Source organism: Lycorma delicatula, chromosome 1 (genome assembly GCF_047948215.1).
Source record: "Lycorma delicatula isolate Av1 chromosome 1, ASM4794821v1, whole genome shotgun sequence".
Classification (NCBI taxonomy): Eukaryota; Metazoa; Arthropoda; class Insecta; order Hemiptera; family Fulgoridae; genus Lycorma; species Lycorma delicatula.
The window spans coordinates 239,252,936-239,277,262 of NC_134455.1; the positions used below are offsets into that span (position 1 = coordinate 239,252,936).

The window sequence follows — 24,327 nt, forward strand, 5'->3', positions numbered from 1 at the left end:
GTCCATATTCAACTGTTGTAATGCTCGAGTGGGGGTAAACCATTTATGGCTTCCCCCCGCCGGTTCGAGTGTTTTCTATGCCCACCCTAGTGGGGGTACACCATGACTGGCTTCTCCCCAGTAGTTCGGGTCTGGTTAATGAATTATTAACCAGAACCATTAAACGGAATTTTTGAGAAATCTACTACTTTTTATACTATTGGAGATTTTTGATCGCTTATTGGAAACATTTTGCTTTTGGAGATTTTTATTTTTATTTTAATAATATTTTCAGTTATTTTTAAAAATGTTGCATTTATAATCCCAATTATTAACTAATACTTTTATATTTCGCCATACGTTTTCTTCAATGAATTCTTTGCAAAATGTTTATCCTTTGCTGTTTAGAACATTGGGTTCAAAACAGCGAAATTGTTTATCTATAAAAATGTTTACCTTCATCATCTTTTGAATTTTGATAATTTCCATATTCACTCATCAATTCTAAGATATACCTCACAATCCGGGTGAGGAAAAAATAATAACTACTTCAGTAATTTGCAGATGAGTGATAGTTTCCTTACCATCAACGGTATTTTAATATAATATTTCATCTCCTATTTTATTTGTTATAGTAAAAATAGCATTTTTTAAACCTAAGTTTGAAATTAATTAGAAGTTATAGGTTGCACATATTGTAAAACTACTACTTTTCTGTCCGTAGTCTTCCCAACGGCGCAGTGCTTTCTTTTTACTTCCTTGTACGAAGTAAAGGAAATGTAATCACGAAAAATTTCGGTTTTCAGATTTCAACGGAAAATCTATTTTGACCATCCCTGAAACCATTTTGACTATATTCAGTGTGACGTCTGTACGTATATTCATATTTATCTCTCATAACTCGAAAAGATTAGACATAAAAAATTAAAATTTTATTTGGTTATAACTCTGGAACCAATGAAAATAAGTACAACTTATGATATATCGTTGAAAATCTCTCAATGCGGGTTTAATACTGCAATTAAGATAAAGTCCAACATTTTTGGTTTTTGGTTTTTTTGGAAATCTTTGGTCAAGATGATTGCAGTCAAAAGAGGAGGTGCACAACTAGATGTTACAACAGTCCTAAATTCAAAATTTCAATGAAATATTTGGATCTTACAAGGGGAAGGCATATCGGTTCGAATCCGACTTGATTTCCTTTTTTTGTTTTTTTAACTTTCTTTTTTTAATTTAAATGTATTGATTTATTAATAATTATTAACCTCAGTACAGAAATCTTTCCAGTAAACAATTCAATATAACAATAAAAAAATATGAAAAAATTCAGAAGTTATTAGCGAAATAAAATTTTATGTACTTTTCAATTGGAAAAAAGTGTGTTTATGTAATTTAATGGGCGTACAAGGAAATCATGTGGTGTACATATCAAATTTTTTTAATTTATAGAAGCGTCTATATTATATTTTTGTAGTACTTTCTTGACTCAAACCTGCAACTTTATTTGATAAAAAACTACTCGCTGATCTCGGAAAACGAAATCCATCAGCTGAGCAACCGCATAATATATATATATATATATATATATATATATATATATAAACTCAAGAAATAAAAAATTAAGTGAAGCGTTTAATAAAAATCTGTGTTTTTCATATCGCAAATTTAATTTAGCCGTCATAAATTTATTTTTAAGGATGGATCTTTGTATAATAATCTGATATTTAAAGGTATCACTTACAAAGATGCCTATTATTGTATGGTCGTGTTAGACTGCGAACATACTGAACTGTGAAAGAATATGTTGGTTGATACTAGTTTTTGTTAGTTTTATGTTATTTTGTTTTGCTACTGTGTTTTACCGTTTTTGTGAGAAACTTACCAAAGTTTATCAAAGGTTTTTTTTCAATTTAAAACTTACTGTTGAAAATGCTGACTGTACTTTTATGAATTCGTACCTGCTTCTAAAAATAATTTAACTATGAAGATGAAGTGGGTGAAATACAAGTTACTTTAATACATCTGAGTTGTATGTATAGAGTTTAATTAGTATAAACACATTTTATATTTCTAATTTTTAAATTAGAGCTAAGTTCAGTGAAGATTTTACCTGAATACAGACGAAAATAAAGGAATTTTTTTTTATGAAAAATTTTTTTCATTCAAATTGTTAAATTTGAGTTTGGAACTATGAATTGCACTTTAAATTTTGAAATTTTACTAATTTTCTCCGTGTTAAACGAGTACCGGCTCTTTAAATTCTTAACGACTTAACAAGAAGTGACTTAACATCTCATTCATCTGAGCCACAATAAATTTTAATAGGTATATGATAGTTTTAAACAGAAATAAATTTTAAATTATTTGTAACCAAAGCCTTGTCTTCATTAAGAATTTCCCAAATTTCTAAACTTTATTCTTTATTATATTCACATTAACTATTATGGTCACATAGAAAATGCCCAAAAAAAATTCAGGCAAATATGCCTTGATACATACTAGCGTGCATGTTTTATAAGATGTACTCTGAATTTTTCTTAGAATTGCCTTAAAACTTTCGAGGTTTCATAGAAAGTTATAAAAACACATATGACGCGAAGGAAGGTGCTGCAACTCACTACAGTAAGACAGCACTACTACATAAGGCTTCAGTAAAATCTTTAAAATTAAAATCTAAGCTAAAAAACTAAAACTCAAAACATAATAGTACATTGCACATTACTTTAATTTTGCATTCTTAAAAACACAACTCCAGTTGTGTATTGTCCATGAAAGGGGGAAGGGTAAAACCACCCGAGTTAAAAGAATAAACATCTTTTCCCCCTGAGATATTAGGCAGGTGTATTTCCTGCAGTTTTTTCATTCTTGTGAGGCTTCTGTAGTTTTGAAGGATAATCATACCTGTTTATACGAGTTTTGTAACTGTTTTGATTTATTTTGGAACAACCTTCTGACTCGGTTTCATATATTCATAGATCCAACAGTTTTAATATTGTTAGTTGACTAGATTTTATTGATTCACAAACGTATTAAATAGGTTAATCAGTTAGCAGATTTTTTTTTTTAATACGTCTTTCTTACTTCCGCCTGAAAACATTTTTAAACTTTCATAGGTTAGGCAGTCAGTTATATTTACTATGATTGGAGTTATATCACTTAATATCAGTTATACACCATACACCGTATTTGATGATATATAAGTATATGGATCAGTAATTTCGATGTTTTGCTGCTTCATAAATCCGTGCTTCATAAATACTTTTATTTTGTATCGTTGAGGGTTTCTTCATCTCATTAACTGGGCCATTCAACACAATTGAAAGTATTTTACAATAACGAAGGGCCATCACAATCTTACTTTGTTTTCTTTATTATTAAGTGTTTAGGATGTCTAAATCTGAACATTAAAAAAAATGTAATAAAGAAAATTAACCACTTAATAATTTTCATTGTTAATTATGTAATTTATTTATTTGTTATTACTGTTATATTTATTTTCTGATATTATTATTATATTCATAATTTTTTATTCTGATTTAAAAAATCTGATGTGAACACTACATGACTTCCTTGTACGCCTATTGAGTTACATATGCACATTTTTTAAAGTGAAAAGCACATAAAATTTTATTTCATTAATAACTTCTGATATTTATTCAACTTGTTTTTTATTGTTTCTATTGTTATTTATTGTACATTTTTTTTTACAATCAGAGGTTAATAATTATTATTAATAAATCAATATATTTAAATTAAACAACAAAAAAAAAATTAAGAAAAAGTAAAAAGGAGTGAAATCGGATTCGAACTGCATTTCCCTTGTAAGATCCAAATATTTCATTAATTAAACTTTTATTTGGCTATAGCTCTGGAACCAATGAAAATAAGTAGCACTTATGATATTTCGTTGAAAATTCTCAATGAGGGCATATTATTGCCGTTAAGAAAAGGTCCAAAATCCAAATTGTTTGTTTTTTGGACACTTTTTTCGGCATTTTGATTTCTTTTTTTTTTGTTTAGGGGCAAAAAACGCCTGTGCGTTATCATCGCCCGGAATTTTCTTTAATAAAAAGGTAAATAACACTAAAATAGTAAAACTAAATAAGGTTTAAACTGATGTTCTGAAACTAAGTTAAATCAAAAGTTAAAAAGGTAACTAATTCCGATTTTGATTTCTGGCTGTAGTCTATCGCAGCCAACAATCGACTGGCTGGACCAGTCTGGTCCAGTCGATTGCAATCAAAAGGGGAGGTACACATCTAAATGTTACAGCAGTCCTAAATACAAAATTTCAACATCCTACGGCTAATTTTTTTGAATTACGCGAGATACAGACGTACGTACAGACATCACGCCGAAACTAGTCAAAATGGATTTAGGGATATTCAATGTGGATATTTCCGCTGAAATCTGAAGTTGAAATTGTTTGCGATGACAATACTTCCTTTACTTAGCGCAAGGAAGTAAAAAGGAAAGTGATTTTAAATCAAACGGTAATGATTTTCTTTAACGAATGTACGAGTAGAAATAACAGAATACAAATTACCTATAATAACGAAGTATTTTATTATGATCATTATTATTATTAAAACTGTTATTAATATTAATTAACTACTCTAATTACTGTGTTATACTGAGAAAAGATAAACTCATTTTATATAACTGTAACACAGTAAGCGTGTACCTTTTTTCCAACATGTCTGTTATTCTTCGCTGTTATTTTCGCTCTTATTCTTTTTCTAAGAATAACAGCGTTATATTACAATGAGTACAGTAATAGAAAGGGTCAAATTTAGTCTCATTTAGGATTCTGTCGTGGAGGTTTTTATAACGGACGTAGCTCGTCATTAAAGACCAATGAGAGCTATACAATAATAATTATTTTCTCTAACGGATCTAGAAAAATATAAAATATTTCCCATTAATGTCGCTGCATTCGGTACTACTTAGTTTTTAAATATTTGATGCCGGATTTATTGCTTTATTCCTGCAAGTGGGATTTAGATCGATATTACGATCTATCGAGCTCTAGACCACATTTTCTTGAGTGTCATAATTCACATGTAAAAATACTAATGAAAATCTTGCGGATTAACTGATAAAGGAAAATATTCATCTAAAAATTAAAGATGATAATTTTAAAACTTTAATGAAAAACAGTTATCGACAGATCGATAAAATTTAATAACAAATTATTAGAGATTCAGATTTGGGATATGAAGTCAGTTTTTTGTCAAACCGACAAAAGTGATTCATATAATAAGGAAAAGAGTTTTGCACTTATAAGGAGCTGACTTATGAAAATGGTGTTGCAAAACTTATCACCTCCTTTCAAGGAGACTTCACCATACCCAAAAGAAATTAGGATCATTAACGAACTAAATATAAAGTATTTGATGAAGTAAATGACAGACGTTCAGACAACTGAACTATTAATTTAAAAAATTAACTTAGATAATTCTGCATTCTGAAATGATATTCTTAAATGTTATAAAGCTGGATTATAGATCATAACGTTTATTTTACCGGGTCTCATTACAGTAGAAACTCTGAAACTTCCTTCCCGCTTAGGGTTAGAGCTAACGAATTGTACCGGGCTGTTGATAATAATTTAAGTGAGGGAAAAGTGATCGTTGCCTCTGATAGAAAGTTACGTGAGCTGGGTCATAAGATACCGAAATTTTTATAATCTATGGCTTTTTTCCTGTTTAGCCTTCGGGAATCACCGTCATGTATTACTTCAGAGGATGAATGAGGATGATATGTATGATTGTAGTGAAGTGTAGTCTTGAACAGTCTCAGGGCGACCATTTCTGAGATGTGTGGTTAATTGAAACCAAACCACCAAAGAATACCGGTATCAACGATCTAGTATTCAAATCCGTATAAAAGGAATTGCCTTTACTAGGATTTGAATGGAATTCTCGACTTCGAAATCAGCTGATTTACGAAGATGCGTTCACCACTGGACCAGCCCGGTGGGTTTATAATCTTTGGGTTAGTCTAGGTGTTTACTGATGCGTATATTAAGAATAATTTGATGTTCAAAAGAATCAGCAAAAAATAATGGTTATATAATTAAGATAGGAGGAAAAACTATTTTGTTAATCGTACAAATCAACATGATGTGACATCCTTAATATCATTTACGTTAAAGTTTCTCTGACAGAAAAGAAACTACGATCTTGCTATTGTAACTTTATTATTTTATGTAGAAAATTAAACAGTTTGAAATTTTAGCTGCAAATATAATCTGAAATACATTAGGGAATGGAACAAAGTCAGAAATATGCTTAAAAAACATGGGTTGTATTTTAACAAAACGGGAAGATTACTATAGCCGGTAATGTTATCGATATCGTTCAAGGAAATCTTGTAGAAACAGAGAAACCGTTTATAGTAGAAACATCAGCGGGTGGGTAGTGCGGGTAATGAAGCGATGCGAAGTATTTTTCATAACATAACTATGAACAATAATGAATCTTTTGTAATCGTGTGAGATTTCTGAGAATAGCATCGACGGCGAGTAGGACTCGTATCTATAGATTGCCGAGGTGTAATTTCAATGAATTCGTGTGAGGAAACAGGTTTTCGTTGCCGACATTACATCGATCAACTGTATTCCAGTAATCTAAACCGACACCCTATGAAATTGGAGGCAAATCATTCAATTAATTCTGGACGCTTCTTCATAATGCGGTTACTATAATTTTAAACGGTATGCAGAAAAAACTATGAATATAAAAATTTTAATAACATTGGCACGGAAAAGAACGGAACAAATGTCAGCAGAAATTTATTTTCAAAATCTAAAACTTATATAATATCTAGTAAGGAATTACCGGTTTATATAAAACTGAATTTGTAAGTGTAATTAATTCTTAGGTTTTTTATTAATACAATATTTATTGCGACTGGATCAAGCTTTTTTTTTATAATCTGGTCCAGTTTATTGTTAACTAGAATAGGTTAGTGTATTTGTAGCTACTTCCCTATTCATGACCATTACTCAAAGCGGATTTAATTATCCTCGTTCATTAAAAGGTATAATAAAAAAGGTAATATAAAAATTAAATAAATGAGAATAATGTGAAAGAAGTTTTTACGAAACTAAGAATAAATTTTAAAGTTAATAGTTTTTAACCGTACGTTTATTTTTTAATAAGAATCTTTATGAGAATTTAAAATTAAAGTTGAAGGATAGATATATATCTAAAGACTAAACGAGAGAATAACTGTATTTAAAAGCAGAATATTGTTCTTTGCTAAAGAGATTAATAACAAAAAAAAAAAAGATTTAGTTATAATAATTATTGAAAATTCCTAGAAAAACTATTCATAAGGCTAAGAAACAGCAATCTTACAGTCAGATGGTAATTTTATAGTGGTCAAACGCTAAAAAGTAAAACTTTATGGGATTAGTAATAAAGAAAAAGAGAGAGGAAATATCAGAGCCAGTTGTAACGTAAAATATTATGATAAAATAATCAATATTCTACCTGTTAATCATTTCGACGGTAATTTTTTACCGTATCTGGTAGTTTGGGATACCAGATAGTTCCTCTTCTCCATCCAATTAGGTAAATTCCTCTGCATAATTGTTTTTTTCAATATTCCTGTGGCCCGTTATTGAGAATGAAATTATTGAAAACTTCCAGCAAATGGAAAATATAAGATCGGATTGATTTGGTAGTACATCTGATTTCTCAGTTAGAAATTATATATTTTTTTAACTGCTCCTATCACTAACATTTATAATGCTTCTATGTACTCTGAAATATATTCTGCTAAATTCAAGACAGCTAAAGTAATTCCTTTTCGTAAAAAAAAATAAAAAGTAAAGATGTTATTAGTGATAAAAGTATTTTCTAAATAACTATACATCGATTTCCCAGATACCGTTTTCTGCAGGGTATTTGACCGCTTAATATACAATAGATTATTTTTTTTAATGAATAAACATAAAAAGGATTGTTTTGTAATCAATTTGATTTCGGAAATTTATAACTGTTTCAAATAATACAAGTTCATTTGTAGAAAATACTCGTATATTTAAAACTACTCATAACAAGGGAATATTATAGAAATACTTATAGCCGCAACTAAGGTATTTAATTCTATTGATCATTAGTTTCCATAAATGGAGAATATGGCAGTAAAAAATACGGTTTACTTTATATTTGATAGGAAAAAGTAAGGGGAGATTAGTAGAATTAAATTTGCAATGAAAGTTTATAAATTCAGCTATTGTTATTGGTGGGGATGGGTGTGGGGTCCCTTCTTTATCAGCTGTTGTTCATAAACGATCTTTGCAGATCCCTTTCATCGAGTTATATCATTTGGTGATGAAACTTGATTTTTTCTTCCTTGTACAAAGTAAAGGAAGTATTGCAATTGCGAAAAATTTCGGTTTTCAGATATCAACAGTAATATCCATTTTGAACATCCCTGAATCCATTTTGATTATTTTCGGCGTAGCTTCTGTATGTACGTATATCTCACATAACTCAAAAATGATTAGCCGTAGAATGTTAAAATCTTGGATTTAGAAGTGTTGTAACATCTAGTTGTGCACTTCCCCTTTTGATTGCAATTGACTGGACTAAAAATGTCCAAAAAGCCCAAAATCTAAAAAAATCTGGATTTTGGACTTTTCTTAACTGCAGAAATAAGACCGCGTTGAAAGCTTTTCAACGATGTTATCATAAGTGGTACTTATTTTCATTGGTTTCAGAGTTATACCCAAATAAAACTGTATTGATAAAATATTTGGATTTTACAAGGGGAAGGCATATCGGTTCGAATCTGACTTCATTTCCTTTTTTTTTAACTTTTTCTATTCTTTAAATATATTGATTTATTAATAATTATTAACCTCTGATTGTAACAAAATCTTTACAATAAATAATAATAATTCAATAATAACAATAAAAAAAGTAAAAAAAATCAGAAGTTATTAGTGAAATAAAATTTTACTATTATTAAAAAAATTATTATAAAATATATATATATATATATATATATATATATATATATATATATATATATATATATATATATATGTAATTTAATAAGGGTACAAGGAAGTTACGTGGTGTTTACATCAGATTTTTTCATATGTTGACAAAGACGGATTTCAAAATCAAGTTAGCTTCACTAAAAAAACTGGAATAACAGTCTCAGGTGATTTAGCGAATATTAAAAAAAAATAATAATTTTTATTAAACCAACATTTTCAAAATTATTTAAAGCACAATTAATCAATAAAATAGAGAAAAAATTAAAGAGAAATAATTTTTGGGATAAATATTGACGCCAGTCTATTCTAAAATTTCTGTCAGTATATGATGTTTGGGACTGTTTGACTTGTATTATTTTGGTCGCTGAAGAAAATTTTCTGTACTGTCATTAATGTGTAATTATTCTGCATATGTCCTTATAAAGTTATGATATTTGATTCTAGGGTGCTTATAATAAAATAGTTATATTATCTGAAATTTAAACGTTCATAATAAGTATCATTTCAAACCACAACTGAACCGTTCATTGATAAATTAATTCGTATTAGCTACAGCATTTATAATCCTCCTTGAATCAGTTTATTTTATACGTAAAAATTAAAATAAGTAAAAATTGGTCAAGAAATCAGGGGAATGACCTATGAACGATGTGCAAACGAGAGATAAAACGATATGGAAAGCAAATTAAGATAAAAAAATTCAGTCGAGCAGTGTGCTCAAAGGGTCAAAGCCATAGTTGTTGTTGGTAGTTGACCGTTCCATAAAATTTATGTTGTGAATTCCCCAACATCTCAAGAAACAATCGGCTAAAAGTTATCGCAATAAATATTACATCATCTTAGAAGAAATATAATCATCGTAGATACTCAACTTAGCAGAAATATGGACCTACGATTTTAAATCTGGAAATCCCGCATCATAGTGTGATAATGATGAGCTTAGTGTTTGCTTGGTTGGTTTTTAATAGGTTTGCCGTTGTTTTTTCTAGCCGAGATCATAATATTGTTTATACGTGTTCACAGTGACATAAAAATGGGCTTCGTGCAATTATTTTTTTTTGAGATTTACAGAATCGCGTCTTTCAGTTCAAAGGCTATTGTTATTATTATCACGGATACAGAATTCTAGGATGTTTGCTAACTTGGAGTTTCAAATCGTGTAACTTTCATACACTAGGCTCTCATAATCTAAGAGCCTAAGCTCGTTTCTTAACTGAGCGTCTAGGGGTAAAGTAGGTAAAAAGTCAGATTCCGACAGCCGGCGCCAGCAAGAGGTGGTTGTTGGTGCTGGTGAAGGTCGCATAGTGGAGACAGAATGTAGCCTAAGAAACAGTAATAGTTTTATTATCAATTATTATTGATAATGAGAACGATCAGGAAGGATTCCAACAGAAGGAAAAACGATAAGACATTTGTTTTTTTTTTTTATTAAAAGGAATCATTTCTCTTATATATAACTGATAACAAAGAAACTGGTAGTCAGTGGTTTCCGTACTGTGATGCAAAGGAGTAATTCTTAGGTTAATAATTATCACAGTAATCAGTAGTGCAATGATGCTATCAAATTGTTTCTACTATGTTTCTCGTATGTTTATAACTCAATCAAATAAATGTTCCACCTTTTTTCATGTAATTTTTGTAATGAATACTATTTTGCATATATTTACAGAAAAATTTTTATTAAAAAATAAGAGGGGTATGTAATATTATACGTATGTCTCTTTATACTTGCCTCACACTCATATAATTCGCTGAATGAATTTCTAATCTTTCATTTCTTATTTCATAAGTAGTAGCGTTCTGTATCCATTTTTAACAAATAAAAACACAAAACAGTACATAGTAAAAACATTAATCGGTCAAAAAAATAGAAAAACAAAACTCAAAAAATTATACAATAAAATTATTTGCAATTTTTAAATTAATTTTTTTTAAGTATCTTTAAGAGTAAGTAAACGCTGCGATGTGTGAAGCCAGAAAGAACATTTCATTTTGTCAAATGACAAATCATATGACTCAGACGACCAGCTAACCGGCGCCGATATCTACCTCCACTATGAGCGCTGTCGTTTAAAAACACTGGAAATTTCTCTCGCCGATCCGCTATCGGAATCTGACTTCCTGCCTACGCAATGCGAGTACCCTAGGACTTGATGAACCGATTCTTGGACACAAACTGTATTTTAAGGAGTTCTCATAGTTTGTGATCTCGGGAGATTTATCATCCAGAACTGAGGAAGACGAACGATATTTTTTCCCCATAAAAGAACTGAACTATCACATGGTGCATTATGGCTACTAAAAAGTATTCTTAATGGCCTTTATGTTATCGATTTACTTTTTATGAAAAGTAAATCGAGTAAAGTTTATGAAAACACACGCGACACGATAATTCATATACTTCACTGATCCTTATCGTTGACTGACAAATCTGGTTTTAATTAATCTGGTTTATTCGCTCCCAGTACTTTATAAATCAATTTGATCAATCTTACTAAAAGTTTACCAGAAAGCAATGCATTAGTTCTTTTTGACTGATCCTCTAATACGCTTTATTTTAAGTAGGTCCCGAATTAAAACTATCTGCTGTCTTAATATTTTCAGAAACAATTTATATTTTGTAAATATAGCTCTTCTGCGATTTGATTGTGCAATGACTGCTGCCTATTACACGATATTGATATTATTTTTGTTGCATGTTTTGTAAATGTATGTAATTTACGTCTCTTACAATTTAAACCTTACTTATTTCATAATTTTGTGAATATTCTGAGAATGGAAAGTGTGTTATGGTGAATAGATTATTATTATTTTAAAAATAGATCGGTTATATTTACTGTGCTAAAAAAAAAAAAAAATGTACCACGATCGAGTATCTCTAATAAAGACTTAGTATTTAATATTATAAGTAACAACAGTTATTTTACTGCTACTAGTTTTACAGTACACAAGCACTATATTGTGGCGAAAGAAAGATTCGAAGTGTATCCGTGGAGTAAAAAAGGAAGTAATAGAAAAATCAGGCATTTATTTATCGTTTCTACCTCTTTATCTTCTAAAAGATAAAGGTTGGAATTAAATCCTGAAGAGACGTTGTGGGTTTTGAGTCTATTTTGATGAAAATAATTATCTTTCTGTAGTTATATAGAGCAGCGTATAAGGTTTTTGTATCTTCTTAGTTATTTCTTTCCTACTCAAAATCCTGGTTATCTGATTCTGGTTTAATTATTGTATCGTCTTCAAATCAAAACATTTAATTTTTTCTCCTCCTTACCTCTCTAGTTCCTCCAGCATACAACTTTTGAAATTCCTGATCCTACTTTAAGAATACCATAATTATTGTAATTTTTCATGATTTCCTCTTAGGTTATCAGACGGAAAACCAGATTGCATGACTATTTTGTTTTAGGAATTTTTTATCCTAGCGGATACTAACCAAGAAAAACAAACAAAGATAGATTTTCTCAAGATATAGAATGATAATTTTCCATCGTTTTGAGCTACGTGGAAGTCAAGATCTAGTCAGTTAATCCTTTTGTTGTTGTTGCTAAACTGAAAGGCCTTCTGCCTTTTGCAAAAATCACCCGACATACAGGCTTCTTTCAGAGATCTGACCCATAGTCTCTTTTTGCCGTTAGAATAATTTACGAAAGTGTTCAGCTTTCAAGAAAGGAAATTTTACTATAGAATACAATAAGGACCCTTGCTCCCTCCTGAACGTATGATAAAAACGGGGTCGGCTAATTCCGTTCGCCGCTACTTAACTTCCTTCTTCAAACCGGTCACTTGCGTTCCCATTATTGCTAACAACAAGAACTATTCAACAGACCCATATCGACCTGCTTCTTGTTGTATTAAATGTTGTCGTTAGTAAGAGTTGTCAAGTTGGGTTGATGTTTTGAAAAATTTCCAGGATGATAATGTATCAAATTAAGAAGCAAAGAAAATGTTACAAAATATGAACGGATAGAAGAAAAGTAAATGTATCTTCGGTAATAAATGGATAAATTCACCAAGAAAACCTGTTCTCGAATGCGTTATGCAGAGGATATCAGCATGAAATTTTTACCAATAAAATAAAGTAACATAGACGACAAAATTATTTTAAGTAGATAGAAAAACAAAACGAAAAAATAAAATATATAGAAATAATAAAAAAAATAAAAATAAAAAATAAATAAAAGTTGCACCGAAAACTGACAAAGCTGTTTTAAGTGGCTAGACAAAGAGCATCAAATAATAATAATATTAAAAAAAAAATGTAATATAGAGAATTGACAAAACTATTATAAGTGGCTAGAAAAAACATATCCTGCAGCGCTCCTTTCAAAGATATCTACAGCTGATGATCACTAATAAGTGTAAAATATGTTTATAATTTTCAGTGGAATTTTAAAACCGTAAATGATTAGAGGAAAATACAGTAATATCTGTACTTATTATTATGAACAATTTATTGGAATAGTAAGGTAAAATTTCCCGGAGCTGAACGGGTAAAATTATGAGGAAGTTGAACGAGTAAAACTAACTTTGAGGGACGAAATTGACCGGATTCTTTTTCAGTCGGACGCACCGACCGACGTCCAGAAAAAAAAATTTGATCACTATAAAGCAATCCAAATGAGTGGGTCCCTATTCTGTTAATAAAAATCTGATGTGGACCGAAATTTTTCATGATCACAATACTTTCTTTATTTCGTAAAAGGAAGTAAAACTCAAATGAGAGCCAAAAACAAAGGATAAAAACAGAATATTACATTTTTTAAAGGCGGGGAATAAATTAAAAAAAAAAAGATAAATATATTCGTGATATATATTTCGTGATCACAATACTTCGATTAATTTTTGCTTCCTTTACGTTGTACAAGGAAGTAAAAATTAATCGAAGCGTTCTGGGCTCTCAAGCCCTCCCTCAAATACTGTAACTATTAGGGGCCTAGTGATAGCATAAATAAAATATGGCAATAACTGTATTTGCAAGAGAATTAATACTCATATTTATTGAACTGCGTACAAATGGCATTGAACTTCTGAATACATATTACTAACCATACTTGTTTTGCTTCTTTCTATCATAGCATTAAAAAAATTGTAAAAAAAAACGTTTCAAATTAATCAAATCCATTTGTATGACTTAATTTCTCGCTCATTACGAAAAACGAATTTGATTTTAATGAAAAGTTTTCATTGCAAGTTAGTTTTAACCATGATTCTAATATACTCTCTTTTAATGCAAAGATAATTATATATTATATTCCTATTTCTACAACTTATTTTTATTTATTTTTTAAAATTGCATATATAGTTGCATTATTTGTTGCAGTACAGTTTATATTGTTAATGAAGTTATGGCCAATTATTCAGTTACATACATTACATTACATTATATTTACAATTACATACAAATTGTAACACTCATTTTAAAATAAACCGTTGTTCTGTTTGGTATATCGAAATGATTAGGTTATGTATATACAGACGGTTAAGAGTCACTAGTTGAAAATTAAACTAAAGAAGGCGAATTGGTTTAATATCACTCAGCATATGTGAATCATACTTAGTAAAATGTATACGAATATAAATATAATTTGTAGCTTTTTAGATTTTGCAGGTTTTTCCTCAGTAGAGTGAAATATATAGAACATTTTTTTTTTTTATTTGCCTGATATGTATATATATATACATAGATACATATATATATATATATATATAGAAAATAAAAAAATAATAGAAGGACTTAAAAGGAATTCTTTTCTTAATATAAGAGGTCCTTAACAGATTCTTAGAATTACAGGTTTAACAATTTTTTCTTTGTAAGAAAATGGCACCTCCAAACGCTCTTTTTCCACCAGAAGAGTTACCGAAACAGGAACAGAATTTATAGAAAACCGTAAAGGCGCAGACAACGGAAATTTTTACGCTTCAACAATTAAATGGACGAGTCTGGTACTGGTTATGCAGGGCAGGAAGTATAAATACGGCTAGGGACCAGCGATAATAGTCAGTAGTTTCTGCGTGGTCGTGTTCAGCGCAGCCGTGATAACAGTAAGCGTTTGGTGACAAGGAGTGAAGAGTCCATCACACGCATTCCAGTGTGGACAGTGGTAGAACAAAAAAGTTGTTCACTGAGTTATTGGTTAACAGTCGTGAAAGTAACAGTATTCTACTTATTCATAAAGTATAGGGTTGTCCTATTGCAAACAATGAAAGTAATAATTCTTGCAGTAAGTGAACTGTGTGAACTTTAGACTTTTCTGTTGTTATCTTGTGGTTAATGCAATATAAGTTTCCGTTGTTGTTATTTACTTTATTTTCTATGCTTTTTTACAGTAATAAATTGTATTTATAAGAAAATATTTAGTTTGTTAGCCTCTCAATATTCTGGTCGAACCGCGTACAATGTATAAAACTATTAAGAAAAATAAATTAACATTAATCTCGTTTTTATTATAAAACGGTACTTTAAACGTTTATTAGAAAAAGAGTGTTAAGAAACTAATTCCATTTATTTCTGCACGACTGGTTTACATTTTATTTATGTATGTAGCTTTTTAATCATATAACTTTGACAAGCTTTATTTTTTAAGCAAACCTGGAATACGGAGGTTATACATGTAAGATTAATAATACTACTTTTTATTCAACTTATAAAAAGTAATTATGTACAAGTAAAAATCTTTGGAAAGTTTTATTCTGTTAAAAACCATAATAAAATACCGGTATTATAATTACTATCAAAGAAATTAAATTTTTTGTCAATAATTATTTAAAATATTACTTTTATCTATCCTAAAATGCAATTAGCTGACTGTTTAGCCGATACCGCTCTAAATTATTTGTACCACTTTCCGCTGACCTGATGAACCGATCTGTTTTATTAACAGATTTGTATTATCTTAGATAGAAAGGTATTAAATCCGCAATTGTGTACGTGACTACTACACGTTATTATAGTAATACATAAAACATCAGAATATCGTACATGGTAAACTATCATCTACATCTAGAAATGCAGCATCAATTATTTAAAATAGATTTTGTTTTTAATTTCATTGAATTTCATGAGATTTAATTATGTTTTAATACTTAACACATAATACTCTACTAATCACGTAACCTTTTTTAAACCGTGTAAAACGTTAAAAAAAAAAAATAATACAGATCTTATAGCTGTATATAACGAAATATGTTAATTTAGATAATTTTGTGATAGAACAGAAGTTATATTTTTGTAAATAAGTAATAATTTTTTTTAGGTTAGAAAGAATTATATTACAATATAATCGAGAAAAATCTGATGATAGAAAAAAGATCGAAAAAAGACGCATTTCCTCAGAATAAAGCGATTGGAATCTTAATCCTGTTCCAAATATGGTTTAAATACGAACCTTCAAAGAAAGAAAAAAAACATTCATATCACCACATACTATCAGAACATCTTGGGCAAAATTTAATTTCTCTTAAGGAAAATAATAACGTATCTCCAAAATTCCAACCGTTTGTTTCTTTTTTTAAATTCAATTTTGTCTTTATAAATAGATTTATACAAGTGAAAAACTAAACACAACATAATGAAAAACAGCTTTCATGAAACATTAAAGTTGGTTGCCATTTCTAAGTTCTCTGGTTTCATCTAGGCTTTGAACATAATTAAACATAATTAATGTATGTTTGGAAGAAAATAATCTGTTTCATTTTTTATTGATTTAGAACTGTTTTTCTATGTGCTTTCAACATGAAAACACATAGAAAAAGCCTTAAAGGTTTAAGGTTTTTTCATTCTTTGTATTCTGTTGCTTTCAATTACCATTGTTTTATTTGTATCTTTAAATTTATTTACTTTTAATTAATAATATTTTTTTAAAGTGATTATTTAAATTTTTTAAAAGAAACAGTATTTAAATACCATTTTAAAAAAAGTCAAAATTGCAAAAAAATTGTTGTATTGAATCGTAAGTTATAATGATAAAAAAAAAAAATAAGTAACGAACAACAGGTATACGATCACGTATGATATGACAGTATACACAAATCAACAGGTGAAGGCTAATATAGACCAAATATTATACTGAAGGACCAAGAAGAGCGAAATGCGGTACTGATAGACGTTTCAAACGATGCTAATATCATGCAAAGATTGCCGAAAAGAAATAAAAATATCAAGATCTTAAGATTGAGGTCAGCAGGAGGTGGGGCATGAAGACAAAGAGAGTGCCGATACATTCGGGGCACTTGGCATGATCCCTAAGGATAAGGACCAGGATTTGAAGAAAGTCCAGGTAATCCAGGTAACTTAAGAATAGAGTACATTTAAGACATAGCGCTAATGGTACAGCCCACGTCCTAGGGAGAGTGTTGGATTGAAAATGCATTTATCCTTCTCATTCTTTGTGCGTGTGTTATTGCACTTGTGTGAGTAGTGGTGTGTAAGTGTGTGTATTGGCGAATGGTGTGCATTGTAGGTGATTCAACCCCAAAAGAGGGACATAGTCGCTTCAAAAATCCGTGAAATAATAATAATATTAATAATAATAATAATAATGATGATGATAACTTCAAATGTCGGGAGAGCCTGAGGGATTATCAAGTACCTAGACAAAACAAATTCTACTGATTTTATATATCTGTACATCACTGTAATTCAATCAAAACTGGGCTGTGCCTGTGCTGTACACGTCAACAAAAAATTCAAATTTAAAGAACTTTAAATCATACATCACTTATGTGTGATAGATCCACAATCGACACTAACCTGACTTGACACAAGGAATTAATTTTTTTAGTTGATCAAGATTTTGTACTCAACATTTTAATAGAAACATTTTATTCAAAATGTTGCGATGGGCACGTTAATGCAAGATAACTTATTCGAAACCAGCTGGGACACGGACACAGAGTTGACAGATGCAGAGAACTTATATTTCTCCAGAGCACGCTCTATCTCGCTCTGGAAAACTTCAGCAAGGCTGCTCTTAAATGAAATTTGTCAATTAAAACTTTTAGATCAGGAATGTGCCTCTTAAATACCTCAAAAGTTTGTTTAACAAGATAACTGCTGTTTCTGAGAAATGCAATTTTCTATGACTGTGTTATCAGGTTAAGCATATTCCTATTCTTATTATACAGAATTTGGTTGCGGTATATTTTCGTTATCACCATTATGATATTAAAAAAGTTTCCATCATTTTTTAACTACTTGAATGTTCTAGCAGCTATCTAAAATAAAATTTACCCAAATCTATTGGAACAGAATCTATGAGTAATTTCTCCTTGGTGTTTCCTTCAAGATAGAGGATCTAATCTCAATTATATCCAGATTTCAGTTCAAGTAGCCATAGATGTAATGAAGAAGCGAATATTACGGCAAAAGATGAATGTTCCGATGATATGATGGATGTATATGTTATATTAAGGATGTAGTGAAGGAAAATTGGCAGGAGAGAGTGAAATTTACAAAGAAATAGCTTCGCAAAATAGATCCCAAAGCCAATCAGCACAAAAATGTTGCAATTAAATCGTAAACAAGAAATGACCTTAACGTGGATTCGCATCGAGCAACACCCGTTGAATCTAATAATAGACGAAGACTAGCTTTGATGCTACAAACGCAAAACATCTTTAACTGTAAACATCTCTTCATAGTCTGTATCGACTTCTTTATAAGTCACCAATGTTAATTTCCGTCGGAAATTAATAATAACCTCCAATATAACCGTTCGAGATCAGTAGTTATATTTCTAAAGATTACAGGACAGTTCAACAGAATCTAATTACATGCGAGGTATTATTATTCGTGGTCTCGTCCATATTTACTTATGACAATTCAAATGTTAAATTAAAAAAAAAATTATAGTCAACTTAGGAGGTACAACAATTATAGTATTCGTGATTATTAGTGTAAAAAATTCGCCTCAAATTATATAAAAATTCTCAAATCCTTCTCTCAGGTTAAAAAACGTTCCTGTCAAAGACATAGATGTAAATGGTAGTAAACGGGGAAATGGACTTGCTCAGGAGCTCTTGTAGAGTACGGGATTGGAGGTCCCGAGCTGGTTGCGGTTGTGCTTCTCGGTTTCGCTGTTTCCGGCAGAGGTGGGAGGAATGACCGTAATCTGTTTGCCGACGCTGAGCGGAATGCGGACGGGGAGTGCCCATCCCTCTTTTCGGTTGTGGAGCCTGATTGAGGGTAGGCTGCTGTGAGTTTGCTCTGCCGAAGTTTTGCGCCGTCCAGCGTGAGTTACTCATTTCGGTCCTTAACTGGAATTGTCCGATGGGTAAGCGTATCGGAGCCCTTACTGCTACGTGTGAGCCCTGGGATGTCAGTATCATGGGTTAGGCAGTACCTGACTCTCCGACCCGGGTTAAATTTGTGGGAGGCGGCTGACTGGAGGAACCTAGGTAAGATCGATGATCCGGTTCATGCCCAACAGTCTCTCTGCCCGCATCTTGTGACATCATGACTGACATAAATATGGGTTACGGATAACCTATCATTCACATCTTCCGTGGCAGAGGGCACATGTTAAAACCCTCGTCCTGAACTTCTTTCTTTGGAAGCGAAGAGGAAGAAGAGTGTCAAGTTTAGTGACAAGAAAGAGTTTATAGTTCTAGAAAAGAAGGATCGAACCAAGCTTTGACCAAAGAATGAAGGACCTATTCCTAAGTATTTAATAATAAAGACGAAGGAGGTGACTTTTTAAGATGAGCTCCTTCGTGATAGCTCGTAGGATCACAGAAGCAGCTCTCTTTAACCGGAGGTCCGGTTAAAGAGACTGCGACGGGATTATTTGTTGAAACCATCATCAATATACAGTCGTTCCGATTATTGAAGGCAATTAGGATTGGAATTATCGACTTCGAGGTTGTACCACACGGTACCCTAAATACCTCTAAAGGAGTAGTTGTGTGCAGAGATTTGCTTAACTGCACCGAAGATGAAATTGTAGATGAACTTTATGGAGACGTAGTCATTGCATGTCGACGGCTGAACACTTGACGAAACGGAGAAGTCTTACCATCTGGGTCTCACGTGTTAACATTTAACAGACTTAAATGTCCGGAGAAATGAAGCAGGATTTCATAGGCTTGATGTGCGTCCGTTCATCCCAACACCATTGCGGTGTTTCAGATGTCAAAAATTCGGACATACAGCAGCGAGATGCACGAAGAAATAGATTTGCATATTTGGCAATACGTTGCACCCGGATGATCCGTGCAGGGATCCGCCGATATGTGTTGACTGTAATGGACAACATAGCTCAACATCAAGGAATTGTCCAAATAAAGGAAGAAATTGCGATTCAGTTATTTTGAAGCAAAAAAATCGTGCGTAGCAGAACGCTAAAGGCCAGGTCTTATGCTTGCTACTGCTTGCAGTAGCAAGCAAAGGACGTGGTAACAAAGCAAAGGACGTGGTAACAAAACTGTCCCCAACTTTAGTAATCTTAGTTTAAAGAATAATTGATCAGAAATTGAAGAACCGTACAACTAGGGAGAGCAGTCCAAATTAAAAATAGATCTAACAAAACAAAGGTGTTCTACTCCACCGAAGTATGAGCCTTCGACTAATTCAAAGGCGAAGCAAATTGAATTGAAAAAGCAGAAGAAACCTGAAGCTAACGATAAGATTGAAAAAGAAATCCCAATTCCGGGACCTGCGAAACTGGAAATACTGATCTTAGAAAAGGAAGATTTAACGAAAACAACAATGAAGCCCCCGAAAGCACGGAGGCCTTTAACTGAGAGGGCGAAACACACGACTGCCCCACGTGTTCTAGCGGTGAGTACATCCAGTCTGGACTGCAATGTACTTTGACTGTGCCACCGGAGCCGGCTTCATCCGCTGCCGGCAGCAGGAGATCTTTAGAGACTTACAGCGGAGGAACTGAAGATTCCATCTCCAAGGCCTCAGAAACCATGTATATCGACATCCAGGCCTTTAGGAAGATGGAAAAAGAAGCAAAAAAGGATAGCCGAAAGGGAAACCGAGGCGATAGAATTTATAGAAGAGAAGATAATATTTCTAAATAACGAATTTTACATTTAAATTGTATTTTTACATTTTTATTAATATGAAATTTGTATACGTATTTATTAAGGTTTTATTATAAGTTTTCTGTGCGGTGTTAAATGGCAGGGACTCTTTACACCCTTGCCACTTTTTGTTTAAGAGACCTTTTAATGTGCGGTTTAATTTTCATCACAGAAAAGTTTTATTTTTCACAAATTTTGACCAAATTTCGTAAGAAATGGTTAGAAAGATTTAAAATAACAATGGTCTTTATACCCTAGTTATGTTGTGTTTTTGGGGTTTCAATAACCATTTACAACTCGTCAAAAACAGCATCTTTAGATGCTGTTTTTGACAAGACTAGTCCTTGACTACGTCACTTATGCTCTTTTTAGAGAAGGGAAATATTTTTTTTCTATTCTTTTCTTTTTTTTTGTAGAATTGGCTAAAGACCATAGCAGTCAATGAGCCTAAAACTTAAAAAAACAAATCATAACAATTTTATTTATAATATAACAGCTATCTAAGACTTTGCATATTTTAAATATAATAAAGGCAACATAAAAAAAATCCAAGCAACAATAAATGTAAATAAGATCAACCTTCGTATAAGATAATAATAAGAACAACGATAATGGTGATTCTAACAATAATAATTATAATTTTATATCAACGTCAGGTATGCCAAACAGTACATTATATAGTAATACAAACCATTTGAAACAGACAACGACATCGGAGATTCTAAAAGATATAACAGAATAAGGTATACTATAGGTATCAAGAAAAACGTCAATTATTTTTTTGAAAGCATCCAAGTTTGTGGCAAAGATATCCAAATCACTGTTGCAACAGGGAGAATTTAATGTGTGGATGCAACTTTCTAAAGGAGCTAAATTTTCACATATGTGTGGACAGGTATATTCCGACTTCTGCTTGCAATGTCAAGCACTCTTAGCCCAATGGCAAATATGTCGACAAAATATAATATAATATATGGCAAATATGGGGTCAAAATATCAGAGCCTGGAACACAAAGAACGTATCGTACATGGTTCTTCTTGTACTGAGTGTAGGACTGTTCAGAGTCCGGCATTCTTCTTCACAATACGCATCCCTCTCCCATAAGCCCTGATGACGAAATGGTGATAATAGCTTGACCTGGACAGCCTCAACCTACGTATTAGTAATCTCTCTATCGTAATTCTAGATCTTAGAGCAGTAGTGAAGTATCGCTCTAACGATAGGCTTATAAATGTGTATGATTGTGCAGACTCTGCGAAATCTCCTACCGACCTAAAGGAGTAAGCCAAAAAAATGTCTGGCCTTGGAATTCACCTTATCACAATGGCCATTAATTAATAGTTTGACACCAAAATAGACGTGCAGGTCACGGATATTAGTTGCACGCTAGATTTCATATCGGCCACCTTATAGTCAAAGCATGCAGACTTTCTTAAAAGGACATTGGTCTTATCCAGATTCAACTGCATCTTGTTGTTGACAGACCTATTGAAAATTAAGTATATTACTTTGCAAAGCAAGGAAATAATGAAAATTACTAATAGCTCCATAGATTTTCATTAAAATCTGCACAGTAAATCATTCGTATATTAATAAGTACTCTTTTTGATGGTTTTGGCGACATTATTAGCAAAAAAGGGAAAATAACAATGTCCCGAAGTTGGATCCTTGTGGAACCCCTGAGGTCACTACATAAGTACATCTCATTAACCACATAGGCTAATGAGGTCGCTATAAGTTATTAGCCACCTTCACAATAAAGGATCTATTATTGAGATACGAGCCCAGCCATTCCAATATCTTTCCTATTATACCATACCAGGAACTTTTTCGGAGTAGGATATTATGTATCAAATTCTTTACAGAAACCAAAATATATAGTAGAATATCCACTTATACTATACTGTACTTATATATAGTGTATACAGTATCCACTTGTTACTCTCTATTGTTAACTAACGGTGTAACAAAACACAACATATATATATATGGTTAAGAGTGGTCAACCTTGATTTACCATTCATAAAACCATGTTGTCTTGGCAAGTTAAATTGTTAATTGCCATAAAAATGGTAGTGGACAATTTTGTCGAATACCTTAGTGACACAGCACAGTATAAATGTGGGCCTGTAATTTTTGAACTTATGAAGGTGACCTTTCTTCGGCAAAGGCGAAACAAAGCTAGTTTCCAGGATTTTGGAAATACACATTTTCTAGGCTCAAGTTACATATCCATGCAAGGACTGGTGATAACAGAACAGATAATCTTTTTATTCTATAGGGCGGATTATCGTGATATTCCGCAGCCGGACGAGGTCGAAGCACGCCAATAACTCTGGAAACATCAGACTCAGTAACAAGAAGAACGTCCAAATTATCTCGAAACAGATCGAGATAATTATTATCAATAATAATAACAAGAAAAACAATAATAAAAAAAACATTTAGATGGCTTCCACACACCACTTTGCGGTAATTCTTTTACCCTCAACCATCCACTGAAAATTAAATTTTGGGAAGCCGGAATGACCTAAAACGGGTTAAAGTACAACAGAAAAGTGTGAACCTAATATGTTGCATTAAGAAAAACAATTAATAAATAATTATACAAAAAGCACACAGAAATGCACACAGTAAACATCGAAATTAGTAAAAAATAACGTAAAATAGTGATTTGATATAAGGCCCAGGTTGACCTTGCTCAATGGCTGAAGGAAACTATATCACTATAAAATAATTATTGTATAACTTAAAATTCCACTTACCAACAAATTTAAAATGTATTTCCAAGTACTTTCGGTGTTGCTACTCCATCATCAGGGATTTCTTATAAGAAGCTAAGTCAAAATTCATATGTAATATGTATAATTATATTAAAACTAAAATTTCTACTTCATAATAGTCGGTCGTCAAGAAATAAAAAAAATAATTTATACGTCAATAAGACTGTAAGGTCATGTCCGTCAGATGTTTACGACTATTATGAAATATAAATGAAATAGTACCAACCTATTAACAATCAGTTACTGTATAACTTGTTTATATAGGATATCATTGTCAAATTTGTGCGTTCATTAATTTATTATTATTCAAATATTTATGAAATTCTTCTAATATGCTGGTTTTATAATAATTATTAGTGTATTCTAATATTTTAATACATTTGTTATTAATTATATCTAGTTTCTAAAATGTGTTTAGCGAAATTAGATTTTTCTTTATTATTTTTAATTATACAATTAATATGTTTTTTAATTCTTATGGCGAATGAACGATTTATCATTCCAATATATTT

The 24,327-nt window shown here is 31.4% G+C and overlaps 1 protein-coding gene across 1 annotated transcript in view; it reads right to left on the minus strand.

The window, feature by feature from the left end:
* nord (neuron derived neurotrophic factor nord) overlaps window positions 1-23,953 on the minus strand; it is a 157,796-nt gene extending 133,843 nt beyond the window's left edge. Inside the window, exon 1 of the mRNA XM_075374707.1 lies at window positions 23,798-23,953. The gene's annotated coding sequence lies outside the window, so the exon portion shown is untranslated. The remainder of the gene's footprint in view (window positions 1-23,797) is intronic.
* Between the last annotated feature and the right edge of the window lie 374 nt (window positions 23,954-24,327).